General features: G+C 39.2%; 1 pseudogene; it reads right to left on the reverse strand.

Moving 5' to 3' along the window:
- Window positions 1-1,837: 1,837 nt before the first annotated feature.
- The window catches only part of LOC138030010 (NLR family CARD domain-containing protein 4-like), a 95,781-nt pseudogene continuing 74,561 nt past the window's right edge, over window positions 1,838-23,057 (reverse strand).

Below are 23,057 nucleotides of genomic sequence, written 5' to 3' on the forward strand. Positions count from 1 at the left end.
TAGAAAACTTCACAGGATTCATCAAATCTCTTTACTCTATCATCAAATTTGAATTAGTTTCTTCTGATAACTACCTTAATATGCTAGACGTCACATTGTATCTAATTGACGGCTTCATTAGAACAGACATTTACTCTAAACCTACGGACAGTCATCTGTACTTGCCACCCACTAGTGCTCACCCAAAACATGTATTCAAAGCGATTCCGTACGGATTGGCTTTGAGATTACGTAGGAATTGCTCTAATTAGAATTTTTTAGAGACGCGAATGCTGGAATATGAAAGGTACCTTGTTAATCAAGGCTACCCGAAAACACTCGGTAAGAGGCAATTCCTTAAAGCCTCGGCCATTCCTAGAGATGATCTGCTTTTGCCCCGAACCGGTGAGAACAGAAAACTGTTTCCGTTAGTGATGACCGTCAATCCTCACCTACCCAACATAGGGTACGTCATTAGGAAGCATTTGCACCTGTTACAATCTAATCCCAAAGTAAGAGAATTTTTTCCATCTAATTCAATTATTCCCTCGTTTCGTACAACAAAAAACTTGAAAGAAATTTTGGCGCCATCGAAATACGTCTTTAAAGGAATTCTTTTTCATTCTGCTATGAACCTGTATGTTTGACAAAGGGGCTATGTGGTAAAGAAGAGGCTAAGGGTAGCCTACACTTTGTTCGAGTTATATATTAAATAAAAATTACATGAGGGTCATTTTAGATGGTTTGCAAGAGAAAGAAAAAGAAAAGACAAAGGTGGCAAATAACACTGCTTTCTTTACAAGGTGCAACTTCGATCCAACAAACAGTCAACAAGACAGCAGCGAGTAAGCAATTTACGACCTGTTGGCTCAGGTTTTGTGAGCATCGGACTACTGTGGGGGAGGTCGCGGGTTCGCACCCAGGCCGAACCAACAAATAACTAAGCAGAAAGTGCTACCTTTGTATATTAAGACTTTCAAGTCTTCTCGAATGAGGACTATAAGCCGTAGGCCCCGCCTCACAAACCTTTGTTCACTATGCAAGTATTCTTGTTGAACATATAACTGTGAGCTAATCTCCTAACCTCTGATCCCTCATGCAAGTTATTCTTTTAACTCCATCTCCCACCCACTTCCACTTTTATCAAAGGGGATCGGTTGTCGCGCATTCGTCACGCTGATGTGGCTAATTACCCTGCTACTTTGTCACGCAAAGCCTCTTTTTGCCGGCCTCTGGTAACTGGTGTTCCCTCAAAGAGGAAATGCATTTGGTCCAAAAAACAAAACGTGAAGCTAGAAAATGAAAGACTAAAGAAGAATTATTCAGCAATGTAACTTTCAATTTGAAGACTGAAAAAGACCCCGGCCAATTACGTGCTCATTTCGTGCGCTTTTTAAAAGCGTAAAAGCAGAATTTTTGCATTGGCAAAAAAACATTCATTTTTGATGTGAATGAATGAATGAATGAATGAAAAATAATTTTTATAAGGAAGACTTTGATTTGTTCTCGCAAGAGCCGCATTTTACTGATTATTTAGTAGGAAGTGAGGGTTTGTTAGAGAAGAGGAGGACTGGATACCTCACAGAAATTCTCTGATGCCGGGGGGGAGGGGGGAGGGGAGAGGAAGAGCAGGGCTTGGTTCCAGGAAAAGATAGTGAGGACAAAAAACGAATATGCGAAGGTTCTTAATTGCTTACCTTTTCGCGTTCAGGTCTCAGTGTCCTTTGAGACTGAAGGTGTGAAGAGGAGATCTGATTAAAGAGAGCCTGTCATTCAAAATGGGACACACTGATATGAGGCTTGAAACTCAACAAGTGACATTTATTATGCTTGTGGGTGATCAAAGTTGAATGTTTTAATGGCCGAATTTATACCAGAGACGAATAACTCGTCTAAGACGGATATTTCGTCTGCAATTCGTCTAGATACAAATACGGTGTTTAGACGAATTATAGATCAAAATACGTCTTACGATTGATTTGCCTGTAAGAATCAGATGAAGACGAAGTTTTCAATTCTGAAACGGGAAGTACTGAAATGAACTTTTTTAATGAAAAGAACAACTGAGCTGCGTAGCCTTCTTATGTTAACTTAATTCTTAAATTATCGATAAAACTTTTGCCAAAGAACAAAGAAAGATAAAAGAACTTGGTAACACAACTGACTTGGGAGATTTTTTTCAAATTCAAATACTTTAATATACGGAGAGAATCTTCACTTGGGCCCCAGAAGGTTTTCAGTCCACACATCTCACGAAATTTTACATCGCTGGTCGAGAACGAACACATGACAACAGTCAACCCTTCGTTTCAGACCCCCATCCCGAGGGACGGGCAGCAGGACGCGTCTTCTCGCCTGCCGTCCTCGGGTTGGCCGTGAGTGAAGACGGGCGGCTGTATAGGTTGACTAAAGACTCTCCAACACTGAAAGTGAGCGCTCCGGCGTGAAAAAAACTAAAACACAGGTCGCATTCCACAGGTGAGTGTACATGTCACTGTGCTGCAGACAAATAAACTACACCAAAAGTGTTTCCTAGCGCTAATCACTCAACAAAAATGTTGTTTCAGGTCTCGGAGAAACTTTTGGCTTAGTTGTTGATCATTGGAGCAGCGACTTCTGGTCTTGACCTGCGGAATGTGACCTGTATTTAACATACCCGCCTTCATTGCAGCTGCCACACGAGTCACGAACGTCACATACAACTGCTAAAACAACCAGATCAATAATCTATGAGGCCTATTGCACAATTTTATAATTTGTAACACAATCTGACATGGTGAAAGCATAGAACAACAGTAACGATGCTCGCGTTAGGGAATTGCAATTGTGAGGCGCCAAAATCAACTAAAACGTAAAGGTAAATAAAATCACTCCATTACCGTTACGTATTTCAAACACCATTATGTCCTTTTATATATCCACATATCGTTATTCCAGAGGTTTAAGGTGCACAGTAAGTGTACGTGGAAAGCCAACGTAGCTTTAAGTGGAATCGAAGCCTGATGTAGATCACCGAGCAACGTGAAAAAACGGCGAATTGTTTTACACTGTTATGCTTGTTAATTTGCGGCTGCTTCGTACGGTTTTATAAAAAGAGGTGAATAATAACCAGAGAGGTTGTGAAGGGAAGCACCTTTGGCTTTCAATACAAAAAGTTGCATGCAAGCATTGGGTGCTATTCCTCCATGCACAAATTTCTTTTAGATGGCAGTGATCTCTCACTTCCTTTCTTTTTCATTATCCACAAAAAAGTCACCAAATATAAAATATCTGTTGATTTGTGTCTTTAAGAGTCATCTTTGGTAAAAATTATTTTTACTGGTAACTTATTACATTTGTGATAAATGCCTTCAGCCAACTTCTGAGTCCTTTCAACAAAATAATTGTAATGATACACCAACATGGCTTTTCTTTTTTTTGGAGCAAAAAAAATTGGTTTCATTTCAAAAGTAACACTTTTATCAACGCATTTCACATAGAGACCAAAAGCTTGGTAGTTCGTAGTTTCGATAAATTTAATTGCAGCTGATTTGAGGGTTCCACTGCCACGTTAAAACATTCCTAATCAACATTACTACATCAAACACGGAACAAGATCAACGAGTCGAGATGGCTTTTTTCATGTTTTTTTGTTGCAACTGATTGTGTTATTTGCAGAATTCAATATGTTTATCAAGATTAACACCTTCTGCAAAAACTAATACCCGCGAGGTGACGACCTTTCGCGTGTATGTTTACCGGTATTCCTGGCAAAATTAAATAATAAATAATAATAAAATAAACAATAACAACAGAAGCACATCAGCTTCTGATAATAACCAAGGAAACGGACGAGAACGCATGCATACTAAAAATGTCTAAAATTCTAACCTTCGAATCCCATGTCTTCAAGGTAGCTTGCTTGCTTACCTGGAGAACTATTAAGTACTTTTCTGGAGAGACTGAAAAAGTTTCGTCTTCGTCTTTTTTTGGAGGAAAAAAAAATTGGTTTCATTTCAAAAGTAACACTTTTATCAACGCATTTGACAGAGACCCAAAGCCTGGTAGTTCGTACTTTTGATAAATTTCATTGCAGCTGATTTGAGGGTTCCACTGTCACGTTGAAACATTCCTAATCAACATTACTACATCAAACACGGAACCATATGTTTTCTTCCGTGGTCGTTAAATGAGATCAATAATAACAGAAGCACACCAGCTTCTGATAATAACCAAGGAAACGGACGAGAACGCATGCGTGCTAAAAATGTTTAAAAGACATACAAAGATTTTTGCGCTTCTGCAAAACAATTTCCACTTTTTTCATTGCCGTCATCTCTGGCACTAAAAGTAGGAAATGCGAAAGTCCTCTTCATTCGGTATAATGGAGCAAAGTTGTATTTTTAAGGTTTACGATTTACCTTAAATTGTTTTAAAGCAATTCCTGCCGCTTATATCTTGTTAGACGTCCTAAAGAGGTCTGCGCGATCTAAACCGGTAATTGACAGATCCGTTGATTTCAGCTGCACTCTGGTTCTTCCTCGTAATTTTTTTTTACAATTATCATTAAATTTCAGAATAAAAACTAGCGATCAAAAACGACCTTTCGATCTCCCTGAGATCATTTTCAAGTTGTAAAAAAAGCGAATGAAATATACAAATATAGATAGTTTTCACCTGACGTCACAGCAGCCATGTTGGTGTACAGAACAACAGAGGAAAAAGTCTTTTGGGAATTTGACTCTATTATAATGCAAAACATGTGCCATAATTTGCTATTGTTTTGTACACAAACATGGCCGTCTCATCACGTGATTGAAAACCATCTATAAGTAGAAATTAGGGCGTGGGAATGTCCAAGGATAAAATATGTAAATACAAGCGCTGAAATGTAAGTGTTAAAATAATAACATACTATAGATAACTATATAAATATCATTGCATGGATTGAATCTGACTGTTTGTTGAAAGTTAGCTTAAGCTCATGTATAAAGAGCATTTCGTAGATCAGGCAGTCAAATTTACTTTGGCACTTTCTTAAGATCTTAAAATCACGATATATGTCACTTGGGACTGTTCCATGCTCTTTAATGTGATTCCCGATTGAAGACGATCCTTTGTCTTCCTCAACGCGCTGATAAAGGTGTCGGCACGTATACCCGACATAGTTTGTATCACACAAAACACATGCACTTGTAGTAGTAAACAACGCGTTGCTGGTTAATGATAAGTGGCTTCTTTTCCTTTGGTTGATCTCGTGCCCGATCTTACGACTTGTATACACGGGGCGAATATCAATTCCAATTTTGCGGCCTAGTTCCCCAAGTTGTCTTCGCGCGGAATTGGCCCGCGATCTCTGATCCTTGAATGGTAACACTATTCTGACCGGCGCTTCATTTACGTTACACGGTCGTGTGGAAATTGGATCGCCAGACACTTTCTTGGTGACAAAATTACTAATTGACAATTGTAGCAGTTCAAACGCAAGGAAACCAAATCATCATCAATTCAAATAGTCAAAACTTTGCTTGCTTGTAGCACAGCATTTGGAACGACGTCAACGCCTTGGCCAGTCAGTCAACAATGGCGTAATCCTTAAATGGGGAAGTGCTTCTTTAAGAATTCGTAAAGTTTCCCCTGACAATTTGCAACCTATGCAATCAAAATACTTGATTTTACCAAGTTTCATTAAAAATGATGCGAGGGGCTTTTGCTAGTGATCCAATGCGTTACCGATGAGGCTTAGCTTATTCAAGTTTGGGACATCACTAAGGGACGTTTCCAAATCTTGCAGGTCATCTTCATTCAAATCCAAGTAATCAAGTTTTAGTATTGTCAAATGCGGAAAAAAGCAAAGTTTTCTGGTTAGTGGAGTGAGACTCCCACTAACACTGACATTGGTGAACGTCAACGATTCCAACGGCATGTCTTTGTCTATTCTGCCAAAAAGGGCCAACATGTCTTCAACATTCAAACTATCACCTGTGCCACGTAAACAAAGACGTTGTAAGGATGACAATCTCGGGAGGGAAAGACCGAGCGCTGCGGCAACTGCTGGAGTCACATGGATTCGATATAGCGACACGTTTACGAGGCTTTTGTGCATGATATTGGAAACCAACCTCATGATTACTTTCTCAGAACAGAACCCAACAAAGCAAATACAAAGTTCGGTGATGTTTTCAAAACTTGGCAACAGTTCAGCGAGTTCTTCAGCTCCTTTTGACATGAACAGACAATCCAATTTTAAATCACACTTGCTAGGGTTTGGGAGCTGTTGCAAAAATTCGCAAACACTGTCTCCCATACGATGAACGTCGATACTCATCAAATGGGTGCAATTTTTGATTACAGCACCAAGATCTTTCATTGCAGAAAGTCCAAAACAACGAAACGTACTTAAGAACTTAAGAGACGTTTTTTGTGGAACCAAGCTTACCGACTGACACGGTAAAGCAGCAGCCTGTGCACTCTCAGTGAATACTCTGGCATGGGCAGCACAACGCAGGACTAAGTCTTTGAAATAAACACTGACATCACCGTCGTGGATATCAAGGATTGATGAAAAACCACAATGCATTTCACATTCAACGTCGAGGAACTTTCTCAAAAATACTCCAAGGGGAACATTTTCAGAATTCTCAGTTATCTTTATTGTGGCATCAAGGCAGTTCAGTGTTTTTACCACCTTGTGAAGAGTCGCAACGATATTTTTCTGCCAAACCATTTCAAAAGGACCAAAAATAAAAGTCCAGGAATTCACACCGGAAAACAGTAACGCAAGGTAAGAGGGTGGTTCTGTGAGAACTGTAATCCCGTCAAAGCAATCAACGCAAAGCTTTGCAAGCTCTTGCTTTGAATGTACCTCTTCAAAGCAATAAAAAACCAAATCACTGAATTGCAAGTGTCTCTGAACAACGTCATCCAATGGCTTGTATTTGTGGTTTTCATCTGGTATCGCTTCTGATATATCAAGTGAAGGATCGTTTATTCTCACTGACTTCAAATGGTCAAACACTTTCCCTGCTCCTTCATCACTAAGTCCACAGACAAAGAGAAGAACGTTCTCGAATTCGCGACAGCTTTTCAAGGTTTGAGTGTGCTCTTCAATCAAACCGAGATTTCCATCAGGTATACATTTGTGAGTCACGTACCATGCTGCTAAGAATTCTTGTATGCTCTTATGAATGAAAGAAACCATTTCCGTTGGTTGCAAGCTTTCTGTACACTCAGCTACTTGAAGTAAACCAATGACAACACTTTCTTCACACAGGACTTCAGAAGAAAGTTTACCACACGGGAAGATGTGGTTATCGTCTAAAAGACATTCTAAAGCCAGCTTACCGATTTGATTGATGATCTCTGAATTATCCTCTACTTTGCTAAAGCGAGGAGGGGTGTTCTTTCCTTGGTTGTGGCTTAAAACGTGCTGGACAATCTTTGAATATAAGCTCGTTTTGGCTTTCGAGAAGCCTTCTGACTGTTCCTTCTTCCATAGCGTGCAAAAGAACAGCAAAAGTAAGGGAACTTTTGCAAGATCTAACAGCCCGTTTTTTACCAAATGAAGATACAAATCTCTGGCATCTCTTTCGTCACCAAGCTGTCGAGTTATATACGTCAGTTTGTCCTCCTCACTGAATCCTGTTATTTCTGCAAGCAGGTCTTGGAATTCTTGGAGTTCATCAGCTTTGGAAATTCGACTTGTTATCAACACACAGCAGTCTCTCAATTCTTTTCCACTGAATATATCAAAGATTTGAGATTCTTGTCCACTGTGATACTCATCATAGCCATCCAGCAACAGAAGAACTTCATGTTGATGATTGGTGATGTAATTCAGAAGACCTTCTACTAACCATTTGTCTTCATGGGCAAAAAGTCTTGAGTTATAAATGACATCTTCGAAGCTTTGACATTTGGACACTTCCTTGAGGTCAACGAAAATAACAAGCTTAAACTTTCTGAGGACAGCTGTTTGTTCATCGTTTGCTGGTGTGCTTGATTCCCTGAGAACTGCTGTTTGTTCATCTTCTGTCTTGAGTTATTTTCGTCCTCAAAGCCCAGTGTTTCTCTCCGCCGACGGAACCTTCGCGAGAGAAAGAGAAAGCAACTAGTCCTTGTACCCAGGGTCTGGAGATTAGGAGGCCCAGGCGACACTGGTGACAAGAATGTCGGCGCCTCATCAAGTCGGGCCCAATCCACTGCCAACTTCTTTGCAAAAGTGCTTTTCCCAATTCCCGTCTCTCCTTGCACAAGAATCCTCTTTGGTTGATTGCCTTTCCCGATTGGGGTGAAGAGGTTACTGTAGTGGCCCAGTTCGGATTGTTCTGACCCAGCTAATGTGGTTTTCCTTTTTACTACGGACAGTCGGGTGTAGACCTGATCAATGTCTACGCGAGACGATCTGGACCAAGCAGATATGGGCACTTTGGCTGTTTTCTTATAGTGCGCTCGAAGCTTTGCTCCGCAGATCTCAACGCTGAAGGACGGGTCTGATCAAAGGAAAAGGACGAAAACAATAGACAAGAAAAAAATATCATTTGAGCTCCTTAGGAACGTATTCGTGACTCAGTGAGAGCTGGTATTTTAAATAGTGGGCATATAACATTACCAGTCAGAATTTAACAATAACAGCCTTGTGTAAGTTTAGTTGCAATGAAACAATGAAACGATGAAACAACGTTTACAAGTGCAATCAAAGGGATAAATCTGACTTCTTAAAGTAGTATTGAGGAGTGCATATGAGAAGTACTGAGAGCTTTTGTTGTGTTTATACTTGAATAATGAAGAATGGTATGACTCAGTAACACATGACCATCATGGGAGAGTCACCCTTCTTTGGCATTTTTCATGCCTTAAAAAGAACGACGTTGACCGCGTTCGGAAGGTGGTCCTTAAGAGAAGCCACGCTGCTCCTACCCGAACAAAGTCTTTATAATGTATACTCCTAATGATGGTGAAACAAACTTAAATAAAATAGAATGTCAAAGTCCTGAAGGAGAGTTGCTCCCCTTCGTGTAACTACTAATCTACATGCTTGACAAGAGCAAAGACGTTCTAAAAATGTCAATCAATCTACCAATTCACCACCTCTGTACATTTGAAATTTTTTCTTTTTGCAAGGCATACAGCTGCGGTGACTTCCACTACCGGTCTTACCCTGCATATGATGACTGTGCATGCTTGTACTTGCACCTGCTGAAGTGCCATCAGCCTGTGTAGGATCTGTCTGTTTCTTTGCCTGGAATGGTTTCTTGGCACTTTCCCAAAGTATCTCCCCGACTGACCTTTGACCTTGCTTCTCGGCCATTTCAAAATTTTATTACTAGGGATAAAAGATACAACCAAAACACAAGTTTATTGTTCAGATTTGTACCAACTTACAATCACTCAAATACATGTGATCACTTCAATGAAGGCTAAAACCTATCTAGCTAAGCACAAGTGATCCACTAACTTAATACAACTGTCAGTCAAATGAAATGACATGAAATGAAGGTAGATCAAATCAAATTTTGGTTTTTAGCTAAAGGGTAAACTGTATTACTTGGAGTAATACACATGACAATGTGTTTGTGAACGGAACCCAAACCCCATTGGAGGAAGGTGTGTGCTCTGACCATTTTCGGCCAACCCTTCCCCTTATGGCTCTGTTGCTTTGTAGCACCTTTTTCCCTTCCGAACAAAACTCATCGAAGTAAAAATAAACTAAGAAACAAATCCATGCCATGAATTCTGATTGTGATAGTATAATGCATAATCCTCTTACTGTACATACTGTACAGAATCTGGTTGTGTGGATTTGCTTGTTTGATTATTTAACCATAATTTCATTTCTCAAGCCCACATTGAATTATTATGAGATCCAACAAGGCATGTGGCACACAGTTGGCTTCAACCAATGGCGTATCCAACAAGTGTAAATAGAAGAATATTATTTTTGATAAATTTCAATAAATTTTCTAAACATTTTGATACTTAAAAATTTCTCTTTCTACCAAATCTATCAGGTTATTGGCAAACTGGCATGATTAAACCGTACAGAGACTGATAACTGAGATTTAGTGAGCCAATCAATGCTAGAAACACAATACGTGTAGTTTAAATTTTTCCTTATGCTTTTGTTGGATATGAATATTTTTGGTTCTTAACCATCTCATGTCCAACAAGCCCAAACTGAATTACATCTTTTGATTTTAAAATCTAATAATTCTGAAGGTTTGGATTCTTGGATATTATGTATCCCAATGCAACCTTTTTCAGCTAGGGAGCACTTGACGCGATAATGAGAGGTGATAACCCAGATTTGAAGAGTCCATTTGAAAGCTAAAAGTGCAATTTGAATATCTACGACAGAAAATTAGTACAGTCATGTTTAATAAGTCACAAATGGAGCAAAAGTTCTTAGAGGGTTAATCACCTGAATTAACTATAACCCTAACTGTAACTGCTGAGATTCCGACACAACGTTTCACGTGCAGAAAGACATTACTTCCATGTCAGTGTGGGATGTGGTCTACCGCGCACCGGTGGCTCAGTTGGTTAAGCACCGGGCTGTCACGCGGGAGGTCGTGAGTTCAACTCCGGCCGGACCAACACTCAGGGTCTTTAAATAACTGAGGAGAAAGTGCTGTCTTTGTAATGACATCTGCAAATGATTAGACTTTCAAGTCTTCTCGGATAAGGACAATAAACCGGAGGTCCCGTCTCACAAACCTTGTTCACATATAACACTGTGGGACGTTAAAGAACCCACACACTATTCGAAAAGAGTAGGGGACGTGGTTCCCGGTGTTGTGGCCTATCTTCATCACTCACTTACATCATCACTCATCATGGGTTGGGAGGGTTCAGTGGGCTCATAAATGGACTGATAGCGGCTGCCATCGGCGCCCTTAGTATGCTGATGTCCGAGCCCACTGCAAAAATGTAAATAGGACACGTATGTTTGTCCTATCAATCAATCGCGACATTACTACTACTACTACTACTACATAGTGTATGTACCAATCAATATTTAAAGTTAGATGTCAATATCTTGGAACTCCATAGTTTTAGCTCTGTTGAATTACCTGCAATTAGTTCCACTTTCAGGGACACTATGTTGAAATATTTCCCTCCATTCAGCATTTGATGTTGGAAAACTCATTAACCACAACGCGTCCAACTTTAAGCACAACACTGATCTAGGGGAAAGGAGAATAATAATATTATTTCATACACCTTGATTGAAGTAACCTCTGTGCAATAATTGACATTTGTTTGAGCCCCTCTTAAAGGTTTTTCGAAGAGCAAAGAGTGCATTCATTTTTTGAAAAAATGTTTCATAGGTTGTGCTAAGAGTAGTCTTTCTTGTGAACAGGAGGCCATGTACAGTTCCTTGTACCGCTGATGGGATTGTGTTTGTACATCTCCATTTGTTAATGTACTAAAAGGAAAAAGGTGTATTTTTTACAGTCATCACACAACACAAAGTGTGACAAAAACAAAAGTGGTTCACATCCAGCTTCTGTCCTTTGCAAAGGGTGTTTAAAGTCAGGTTGCTGGTCAACTGATTCTATAGATTACATGTCTTTTGTTTCACCCATTTACAGTACAGATGTGACAAAGTATGTCTAGTGTGGTGAACTTGGGCAGAGTCCGTATACAGATACATGTGCACAAGATGCATTACACATGCATCTAGATGCACTATCTGCATTTGAGTTAGGTGCATGAGAAACCTTTGTCCACGTTAGTCCCAGATGGATAATTCATCTTTAGTGACTTCAATATTATTGAGTTCTGTATTATTTAAATTAATAATTTTGAGCAAATGCGAGAATACATATACGGTATGTTATTGGGATTGCATCCATTGGAAACTTGAAAAAAACTGAATTCCAGATGGGATTTGAACCCACTGCCCCCTGTGACCTGTAGTAGGTGGAGGTTCTAAGCACTGGAGACTCTATGGTTAGCAAACTTTAAGGTGAAGTGAGGGTTTTTGCCTTGAAACTGGATAACTTGTGCAGTTACAAAGTCAAATAATGACTGACAGCATAGCTCAAAACTTCATTGCAACCAGCTAAGTGAGCAAATGTGAGAATACATATATGCAGTTATCAGCTATGATGTCAGTTGTTATGTGACTCTGTAACTGTCTGATGCAGTTCAAGTCAAAGATTCACATTTCAACCATGCTCACTGCAGTCTCCAATAGGTCAGCGGTTAGAGCATCCAACTAAATCACAGAGGGTCTTCGGTTCAAATCCCATCTGAAACTCAGATTTTTTCTGAGTTTCCAATGGATTCAATTTCAATAACATATTCTGCATTATTCACAAAAAATGGTCAGAACTGGGACAAAACAGTAGAAGAACATTCTTATGGTAGTATTCTATTAAGTCAATACACCTTTTTCCAAAATTGCCACCATTTATATAATCTTTTGTTTTTATTCAAATTAGACCTTGATGCCTCATTCAAGGCAAAATATTCTATTGAATTTTAAAGAACGAGGCATCAAGGGCTAATTTGAATAAAAACAAAAGAATATTTAAATGGTCGCCATTGTAGAAAAATTAACCCATTGACTCCCAGGGGTTGCCCATTGACGAGTAAAATCGTCTGGCGTTAGACAGAGTAAAATACTCTGGCGTTAGACAGAGTAAAATACTAAGTCTGGCCGGTTTAGGCTGGTTTGGACTTCAAAGGGTTTATGGGGACATTGAGTGATAATTTAGGGTTATGTCACAAAATTAATAAAGTTATGACAATTCAGCTCAAGCTTTGAACCAAATTGTGCAGCAATGTAATGCATCTGTAAATATTTTTAGATTTTGAAAACTTGAGATGAAATTGCAAAGTACGCATGAAGCCAAAAGAAATCTCAAAAATGGCAAAAGTTAAGCAAAAGTGAGCCAATGTCCAACCTTGAATAATCAGTTGCAGTCAATTGTGAAGGTAAACAAAAATTAAGTTGCTCATTTGGATGAGAAGTTAGTTATTCAATATAACAGAGGATTAGGGTGCCCTTGTTGCTTTCATTCAATTGCAGTGTCTACAAAACACAGATTTTAGACCTAAGACTACTCCTAATATCTACTCCCCTAAAAAGGATCATCAAAATTTCCCAGTGCTTGTTGATTTTTGCCTCATTGTCAAATTTCACTTTTTCCTCTTCATTTTATTTCTTTTGTTAGGATGACAAAGTTAATGATTTATTGAGTTGGTTTCTTTAGTTTGTAACAAAAATTATGGCAAAGAAAAATGGCATTCTGTGTTAAGGAGAACTGAATGCTAAAATAACCTCTTTCTAAAACAAATCTTTTATTAGTAACACCAACAAAGATTTAGGCTAATGATTTGGAGAAATTTAATGTTGAATCTTTAGACATATTAGGATAGAAAAATTCAATGTTGAAACTTAGAAACTTAGCTCTCAGAGCTTTAAATATTGTGGGTGCTATTCGCCTGTCAGTGGTAGCAAAATTAGGCTATGACGTAGATTACAACATACCGATTGCATCCATAGCTTTTGCTTGTCTCTTTTCGGTACGTTTTTCTCGTGGAAGTCCATGAAAACTAATTTTCTCACTGTTTTTGAATCATTACAACACCCGAAAGGCTGCATAATACACCACATTTTACATACTTTACTATTGTAAGCTGCGTTATAAATTTTGAAAGCAACTGATGGCCAAATCTTATCAATTCAAGACAAAACTCAATTTCCCTGAAATTTTGAAAAAAAAGCTTTAAAGATCTTCATAATGTTGTTTTCATAGGTTTAAGATTTGTTTCAAATATAGGTTATTTCAGCATTCCGTTGTCCTTTAAGGAATCTCTAGCATGATGGTCAGAAAGCTTTAGTCCCATTACCCTTTGCAGACAGTTGTCAACCTCCTCTGTTGACACCTTGTAACATGATCGAAGAACTGAAACACTGTTTTACTGCCGATCCGCCACTATCAAATATAAAATAAGCTTACACAGTCCACCGTTATTACGTATTCCTTACCCCACTCTGCCAATGAGGCCGAATTGGTCTGCAATACCTGTGCTCTACAGTCTACGGTGTCTGACAATTGCAGACTGCAGACCGCAGACTAACCCTAACTCGCAGTTATTGAAAGATAACCGTTTTAAAATGAGTACTTGGACTCTAAAACTGTTTATCAGCGCTATTTGTGGGCAGTCTGCAGTCTGCGCTGTGCAGTTGTCATACAACTTGCGGGACATCGATTAGGCCGTATGTTGTACGTTGATTGCCTATGTTTTGTGATGTGGGTGGTTTTCACGTTATATCATCGCCGCCGTGTTGGTGGACGAAAAAAAATAACTATCCTTGGCTCCTTTCGTTGGGAAAGGACAAAACATGGACCCAACTTCCAAAAGGGGCACCAAGGTCCATGGACCCTTTTTTTTTTTGCTAAAAAGTGTCCCAAAGCATGGTAATGAGCTTTTAAACCCTAGTAAAGATGATTGCAGCTAATTTGCTTAGGTTTTCTTGGACACCAATAAAAAACTGCCAGTACTTTAACTTAAAAGAAAATGCTATTATGTGCTCCAGGGAAGAATGGAAGGGGACATTTGGATTTTAATTAGCCATGAAAGGGATCAAAGACACCCACCCACATCATTTTCCAGTGTGAAAATCAATTTAGTTTAGGAAGTATGGTTTTATAATCAATTACTCTAATGCAGACAGTATCATGAAATGAAATCAATTCCCCACAAATGTACGTGACATGATGTGGGGTGGTCACAGGGCTTCGATGCTTGCCCTTTGCTTGCATAGCATTTTGCTGGTCTTTGAGCTGATTGTTGAGGATAAATGATTTATCTTGCTTTTAAGCGAATCTTTGTGGATTCAGGCTCCCCACCCTCAGGAATATCAAATCATGGTACATGTAAGTACGGGGTCAGGTGAGTACTTTTTCACTGAACTTGCATCAGTGTGATGGTGCCAGTTGGTGACTGCATGCAGGGGTGGTTCCCACTCACAGAGTTGCCAATTGGATACATCCTGACCTTTAAGGCACCGGTTCCCAAGTTTAATTCAATACCAGTTTAATTCAATTTATTTCAACATTACTTAAATAACAAATTAATCTCTTTTTAAGTAATAAATTTATCAGTAATTTCATGAAACAAAACTGATTGGCATTTTTCCAGAACAGGAAAACATTTTTTTAATTAATATATTATTCTAAAAGGGCTTGCACATAGTGTAAAACAAATTGAAACAAACCTAAATACAGAAAGAATCCAAAACATTCACTAAAGCCAACCTTATGCCTAGGCCTAAACAAAAGTTGTTAGACCTGATGTTAGTATTGGTAAACAGTTAGGGTTGCCTGCCTGGTCACATCACTATTTTGCAAAACAGATCACACCTTTCTGGGCAGGCACAATCCTAACCATTTACCAATGCCAACAACAGGCCTATAAACTTTTGTTTAGGCCTAATTAGGCCTGACGTTGGCTTTAATTCTGTTCCTCATCTGATGTACCCAACAATAATGGACTATAAAGCAGTGATAAATGATATTGTTATTGTTCTCTTTGGGTAAGTTAAAATCACTCTTAACAATAGACTGCTTGCAGTCCCTTCTGAGTCAGTCAAACCACCCGCTTTGGTCAGTCATGCAAGCAAGCCAATGGGAGAATGATGAAAGAGGGAGATACAGGGACTGTACACTCTTCTGTAACCGACGTGTTCAGAACTTCCCATTGCACCAGCAACAGGAAATTCGGATTGGTCCATTGACAATGGGCTGCTGTCAGATTATTTTGATGAGTTAATTACTCCTTGTCAGATTGCGAAGTCAATCTGTCTTGGATTTTTCCTGGGAAAAGGAATGAATGATAGGGTTCATTTGTCCCTTCACACTGCAAATGGCAAACACGTTCAACCCAAACAAGAGCAGAAACTTGCAGTCGAAGCTCTCCTGCCATTGGGCAAGTATGCTATGGGTGAGCTACCAACTGGTTTCGGCAAGACCATAATTTATGAGAGCTTTGTCCTCTTAAAGGATATGGGTGACCCAAGTCAAACACCATCGATCGTGGTAATCGTTCCTCATTGCAGCGACTCGACAATTATCTATGTGTAGTTGCCTTCAAGAAAAAGGGGAATTTGTTACAGGACATCCAGGCTTCAAACAAGTATTGAGTCATCTTTTCCGCAGAATTAAACAAGCTCCGTCTTCTGACTTCACTGACTTAATGATAAATGAGTCGTTCGTTCTAAACATGAATTTGTCCTTGATAGTTGTAGACAAACATTAACATCGCACCATGGAAACTTGCCAAACCACTCCAACATTCAATTTAACATTTATTCTGCAAATCCAGCAAAATCTGAGGCCTCCATCTGCTTAGGTTTTCTACTCCTCTTTCTCCTGGGTTTCTTTGGAGTGTCGCTCATTAAATTCAAGGTAAATACAGTGGTATTTTTGCAGTTTTCTTGCGGAAGAGTTGATTGAATTCAACATGCACATAAATATTCCCATGCCATTACTGCAGTTATGTGAGTGTTTACTCAATTTTCCATCAGCAATTAAAAAGGCGGAACCATCTGTCATGGCATTACTAAACCACGAAACAGTGAAACAGTGAAACACTGAAACGAAGCACCAAAACACCATGTGTGACCCCACCATACATTGAATACTAACTGACAAAGGTTGCATTTGAGATTAAATATCATTTCAGCCCTCATTAGGCCACTGAGATTAAGATTAGGATTCTAATTAAGACTGAGATTAGGAACAATAACAGTTTAGGCCTAAAATGATGTTTAATCTCAAATCCAACCTTTGTCCAGCCTTTGTCGGTTAGTATTCAATGTATGGTGGGGTCATAAATGGTGTTTTAGTGCTTCGTTTTGCTGTTTCACTGTTTCGCTGTTCTGCTATTTCCTTGTTTAGTAATGTCCCCAACTGCCATATCACTTTCACTAATTGGATTAGCAGATTTTTGGGGATTCTTAATGCATCGGTCAAAGAAGAGCGTGCAGTTCCTATATCTCCCTCTATCACCATTGCGTGACTGACTAAAGCTGACGGTTCTACTGACTCAGAAGGGACTGCAAGCAGCCTACCTTTAGTAATGACAAAATGAAACAATTTGTAACTGGTACAACATAATTTTGGTGAAATAAATATTTATCAGGTATTAAATTAAATCAAATTTCAAATTCTGTGACACTGTTCAGTTTCCACATGCATTTAAGGAGATTCCCTAGGAATAGAATTTGTCATAGATTTCTGATAAAACTTGAACATAATAATATAACATGTCAAGGAAATGAGAAAAATGTGATAAAAAGGGGGGTCATCGTGCTCATTTCTATGGTACGACACTGATGAATACAGCTATTTAACCCACTTTGATAACTGCTGCACATCCCCAATATTGGACAAATTTATCTCAATTTTTTTAAATGTAATCCCTGATATAATGCAGAGCCTGGTGTCATTCTGTGGTTAATTCACATAGATACTTGAAAAATGTATTTGAATGCCTTTGTGAGTACATAACACTCTAAAATTGATTTAACTTGAGCATGCACTGTTCAACTCGTAATAGGTCCTTCCATACAATTTTATGAAATTGCCAAAAAAACTCTCCATAGATTTTTCCTGATTTTCTTACTTATTTATGAAGACACCATTCTCAACAAAAATGTAAACTCATTCAGGAGAACATGTAAATAGCGATTACTTAACGGATTAAGCTTGGCATCAACGAAAATCTGCCATTTTATCAATGTGCACGAGCTAATGCACGCACAAATTACACACAGTAGGGTTGGGCAATGCAAAACTAGGGAATCACCTTAACCCTAACCCAATTTAAACATTGTCACAAAATGAACACATCCCTTTTGTCATGAAATTGTCTTTTTGAAGGTTAAAAAGCTCATTAACATGCTTTGGGACACTTTCTGGCGAAAAATAAAAATAAAAAATAGGAGTCCGTGGGCCCTTTCCAAAATGGTCAGTGTAAAACGCAGACTGCAGACCGGGGGTAAAATGCAGACTGAGGTTATAATTTTACTGTTGAAAAAGCCCAAACCTATTAGAAATGCTAACAGTTAAGCCTAAATATTGCATGAGCAATATTGAATAAGCATTTCTAAGGGGTTTGGGCTTTTTCAACAGTTAGTAATATACATCAGTCTTCATTTTACCCCAGGTCTGCAGTCTGCGTTTTACACTGACCGTTTCCAAAAGGGGGTCCCCCTAGTCCATGTTTTGTCCTTTCCCCATTTTGTTAGTCCACAAGCAATTGTACATTGCAGCATTGTTAATATCTAACACTGTCTCTAGAAGTTGGTTGCAAACCACCTATTCGTAGTCATTTTTCAAAGCAACCAACTGCCCCAGATTATCCACATTTATCTCATAGATGTTCAGCGTCCGAAGGGAATACACTGGCAAACTTTAAATTTGAACAAGGAAAGGTTACGTTTAAACAAACGTTGGCCGTGTAGCACTTATATTTTAAACAGAGTTAACTGAATAGAGTGTAATGTGAAGTGCTAGATTTCAATCCCATATGAACCATGTGAGCGTTAGCCCTACTGATGGAAATGGGCCCACACAAGGACAGAGAAAAACTCTGACCAGGGTGGGAATTGAACCCACAACCTTCGGGTTAGATCTCCGCCGCTCTACCGACTGAGCTACAAGGTCAGACGGGAGCAGGCCGTGGGAACTGAAGATGTTTTAAGTCACGGCAATGAACATGTACAAGTACAAGGAAAGGTTACGTTTATACAAACGTTGGCCGTGTAGCACTTATATTTTAAACAGAGTTAACTGAATAGAGTGTAATGTGAAGTGCTAGATTTCAATACCATATGAACCATGTGAGCGTTAGCCCTACTGATGGAAATGGGCCCACACAAATTTGAACGCAGGAAGAACAGTGGGAGACAGCTGAGTTTGAACAGCTCGGTGCGAACTGAAACGTCTGTTTCTTGGAAAACACGCCACTAAAAATACTTTCTAATATTCAAATGAACAGGATTGCTCATGGTGGCCACCGATGGTTCGAGAAAATCAACAACACTTTGCTTACCTTCAGTGGCTCAAGAGAAAAGGAGGAGCGGAAGTGCATCTTCATCACGGCTGAGCATGCATTAGTTACCATGCCACGAACAGTGACAAATGGTGGGAGAAAAATAGGCACGCATTGCGTTTATGTAGTAGTGTAGTTACACAGCGTTGTATTATTGTCAACTGAGCTGCGTTTTGTCTTCCAGGAGATTCAAGTTATTACTGGGTTGCCGTATGGCAATCCCAGTCAGAAAATGGGTAGATTATTATTTTTACTGGGTTGCGAAACCCAGTCGGAATCTCGGTTTCATTTCGTGGGTTTTTTTGTTATTTTCCGTGTCGGGAAAAGTCTTGCCTGTCACTCCCCTGCTAAGTGGTGTCCTTGTGCATAGAGTCTTCTGTGCGTTTTTTGTTAGGTTTCAGGGGGCTGGGGTAATGCGTAGCTTGCTCTGCATAATTAACTTGTAATGGCGCCGAAAGTCATTGTAACGCGAATGGCGTTTTAGTTCATCTTTAAAGAAAATATACCCATATGGAGCTCAAGAATGGAACGTCAAGACAGGAGGTGAAACATAAAGATCTGGAATGGCGACGAGTAATGCACTTCGACGGGAATCTTTCGCCCGTTGAGCCGAAATCAAAATGTATTTCGCCAAGGTGGTGTTATGTACAACACTGAAACCAAATGGAAATTTCTCTGGTAACTTACGGGTTCAACAAAGACAGAGAAGGAATCGAACACCACAAGTAGATCTGTGATCTCTGTTGTGTGTCTCACTGTGTTTACTGAAGTCGCATCTATTTAAAGTTTGCCTGTTTGTCTGGCAAGTAACATTCATTTTGTACTCAACTCTGGAAAATTATTTGAATGAAAGCTTGTTGTCTCTTTTGTGCTTTATTACGTACGGTCAAGGTTCTTTCGAAAAGGGTTTGATGTGAACTGTCGGAAATTTATTTAATTGCATATGCTTTGTGATTGTGTGTTTCGCTTGCACGCACGCAACTGAAATAGGAAGGGTTTCTTGCCTCTTATAGCAAATATGTTGCTTGTTTCAATAAATGTTTCGCTAGAAAATATTTCTGTGAAACTTCTAGCTTTTGTAAATTTATCATGTTGTGTAATTTTCGAGCTTAGCAAATTTGCATACATGTGCTGAAATGTGATACGGGGAGAATTTTTGTGGTAACGCATCAGTCACGAAAATAAACAGGTCTCTTGGAAGCGTGCTGGAGTTTCAACAAAATGACCCCCAAAATCGGCAAAAGATTGTGACGCTGATGAATAATAAAGTAGCTGCTATTACCAAAACGATGGAATTACCTGGTGATAAATATCCTTGTCTTGGAGAGTAAATTTTTGATTTTCCAGAAACAATGGTCAACCTCTGAGAGTTGGGCAATTGTGATCTTTGAGGTGAATTCGTACATTTCTTGTCAAACTTTATAACAATTGAAAGAAAAAGAAAGCTAACAAAAACAAAACCCGGTATCTTGGCATCATTTGACACAGATGCTTCACTTTTTCGCGAGTAAACATGCCGCGGTAACTTGATCACTGCGCCCGCTGAATTCGATGTGCGATTTATTCGGTGCTGAAGTACAATTACGACAAAACAACTAAAACTTCCCAAAATGTTTTTCGCTGATGGTAACTTTTTATATTCGTGGTTCAAAATTAATGTTGTTTTCATGTCGTAAATTTTGTTACCGATGGCAAAATATTTTATTCTCGATCGATCGTCCTGAAACTTCCTTCTGATCTTCTTGAAAAATGTGTATCCATATTTATTTACTTTTACATCAATAATTGTTTTGCATAAAGCAAGCTTACAAAATCTGTATCTTGCTTGGTTCGCATTTGCTAGCATAGAATTGTCGGTCCTATGCTTCTGTTACTGAGTGGTATATTTCTTTGGTCGCCCATCCAGATACTAATCCCACCGGATAGAGATTAAATTCAGCCTTAAACTTTTGTTTACAAAACTGTAATTAGCGAATTGCATTGGTTTTGCATTACCTCACTCAGCGATTGGTTCAACGTTCTCGCGCCATCTTTACAACCAATCAGAAGTGAAACCAAAACCAATTGTGGCTTGCGCGTGCACATTTTCCCGCGCTTTGTGTCGGCTACGTGTAATTATTACATGTTTTGATTGGTTTACTGGATTGTCTCCGTCCTTTTTGATTGGCCAGAGAAATTACTTTGGTTTTGGTTTTACGACACTCGATTGAAAGTCGCTCTTGGTCATTGATTGACCGTGGTTTTGATAACGATTAGGACACCTTTTCCTTTTAAACTTCAGGAGGCGGAAGAAAAATACTTAAAAGCATCAAAACTAATGCCATCAGATGCGATGGCGTTTGTGTTGCTTGGTAAAATGGCTGTCAGTGCACGCTTACACTTGTGGTGGAAAGAAGTTGCATGATCAACATGTCAGCCCAGAAGCCAATGTTTCTCGATTCCCTTTTATTTTCTTCAATCTCTCTGGGTTCAGTACTTTGCTAGTAACCACATGTCTTCTCAAGGGGCTATTTAGCTAAGTCTTCTACCATGGCGCTACAATGATAGACAATACCAATACAATATCGTGTACTGTTAGACCTACATATTACGCAAAGACAATTGTCAACATGTCATCCCAGAAAACAATGTTTTTCACTTCCCATTTATTTTCTTCAATCTTTCTGGGTTCAGTACTTTGCTAGTAACCACATGTCTTCTCAAGGGCTATTTACCCAAGACTTCTACCATGGCACTACAATGATAGACAATACCAAAACAATATCGTGCACTGTTAGAGCTACATATTACGCAAGGACAACTTGAATCTCCTGGAAGACAACACACAGCTCAGTTGACATTATGGAATAAATCGCTGTGTTACTTCACTACCACACGTAAGCAATGCGTGTCAACATTTTTGAAAGAGGACAGGAATTTCTTCTTTCTGACAAATGAATAATAAATAGGCCGGTAGCCAGGTCTTTAACCTCAGAAAAGGATCTGTTTCGTCGTACGGACGTGTGAGGACCTGTGAGCCAAAGAGCCTCGCTGGTATGACTTCTGGGTGTTCCCTTAAATGGTCTTAATGACCCCCCCAACTTGAAAAAAATTGCCTGAAACGCTGACGTACCACAGGCAACCCAGTGTACCCTTACGGAGGGTCTAGTTTATTTTCCGTGTCGGTAAAAGTCTTGCCTGTCACTCCCCTGGTAAGTGGTGTCTTTGTGCATAGAGCCCTCTGCGCGTATTTTCTTAGGATCGACAGGGTAGTGGAAATGCGTAGATTTCTCTGGTGGACACAGGAGAATCATTAACTTAGCCTGCAATGGCGTCGAAAGTCATGTAACGCGAATGGCGTTTTAGTGGATCTTTGAATAAAATATACCCTTATGAAGCTCAATAATGGAAAGTCAGTTGGATAAACCAGGCAGGCGGTGAAAAACCAACACCTGGAATCTCAAAAGCGACGAGTAATGGTCTTTCACAACAATCTATCGTCCGTCGAGCCGAAATCAAAGTCAGCTGAATTTTTAAAATAATATTTAACCAAGTGTGACGGTTATGTAGAACACTGAAACCAAATGAAAAATTCTCTGCTAACTTATGGGTTCAACAACGACAGAGAACGATTGAACGAATCGAACACCTTACGTGGATCTGTGATCAACTCTGCAGTCTTCAGGTTAAAAAAATAATTGGAAATGTAACAGCCAAGAGTTATTTGAAAGAAAGCTTGTCGTCTATTTTGTGCTTCATTAGTCAAGGAAAGGGTTCTTCATGGAAACGGTTTGATCCTGAAATTTAGTTTGTTGCAATATTGCGCATATTTTACACGATTGAGTTTCTTCTCTTCGCGCACGTAATGAAATAGAAGGGGTTTTTGCCTCTAATAGCAAATATGTTGTTTGTTTCAAAAAATTGTTCGCTGGAAAAGGTGGCCTTTATGAATTCATCATGTTTTATGATATGCGAGCTTAACTGGATAGTTTTTTATGGCAATAGTAAAGCATTTTCTTGTCAAAATGAGGTTAGCGTCTTCTGGT

This window comes from Montipora capricornis, chromosome 13 (assembly GCF_036669925.1).
Source record: "Montipora capricornis isolate CH-2021 chromosome 13, ASM3666992v2, whole genome shotgun sequence".
Taxonomy (NCBI): Eukaryota; Metazoa; Cnidaria; class Anthozoa; order Scleractinia; family Acroporidae; genus Montipora; species Montipora capricornis.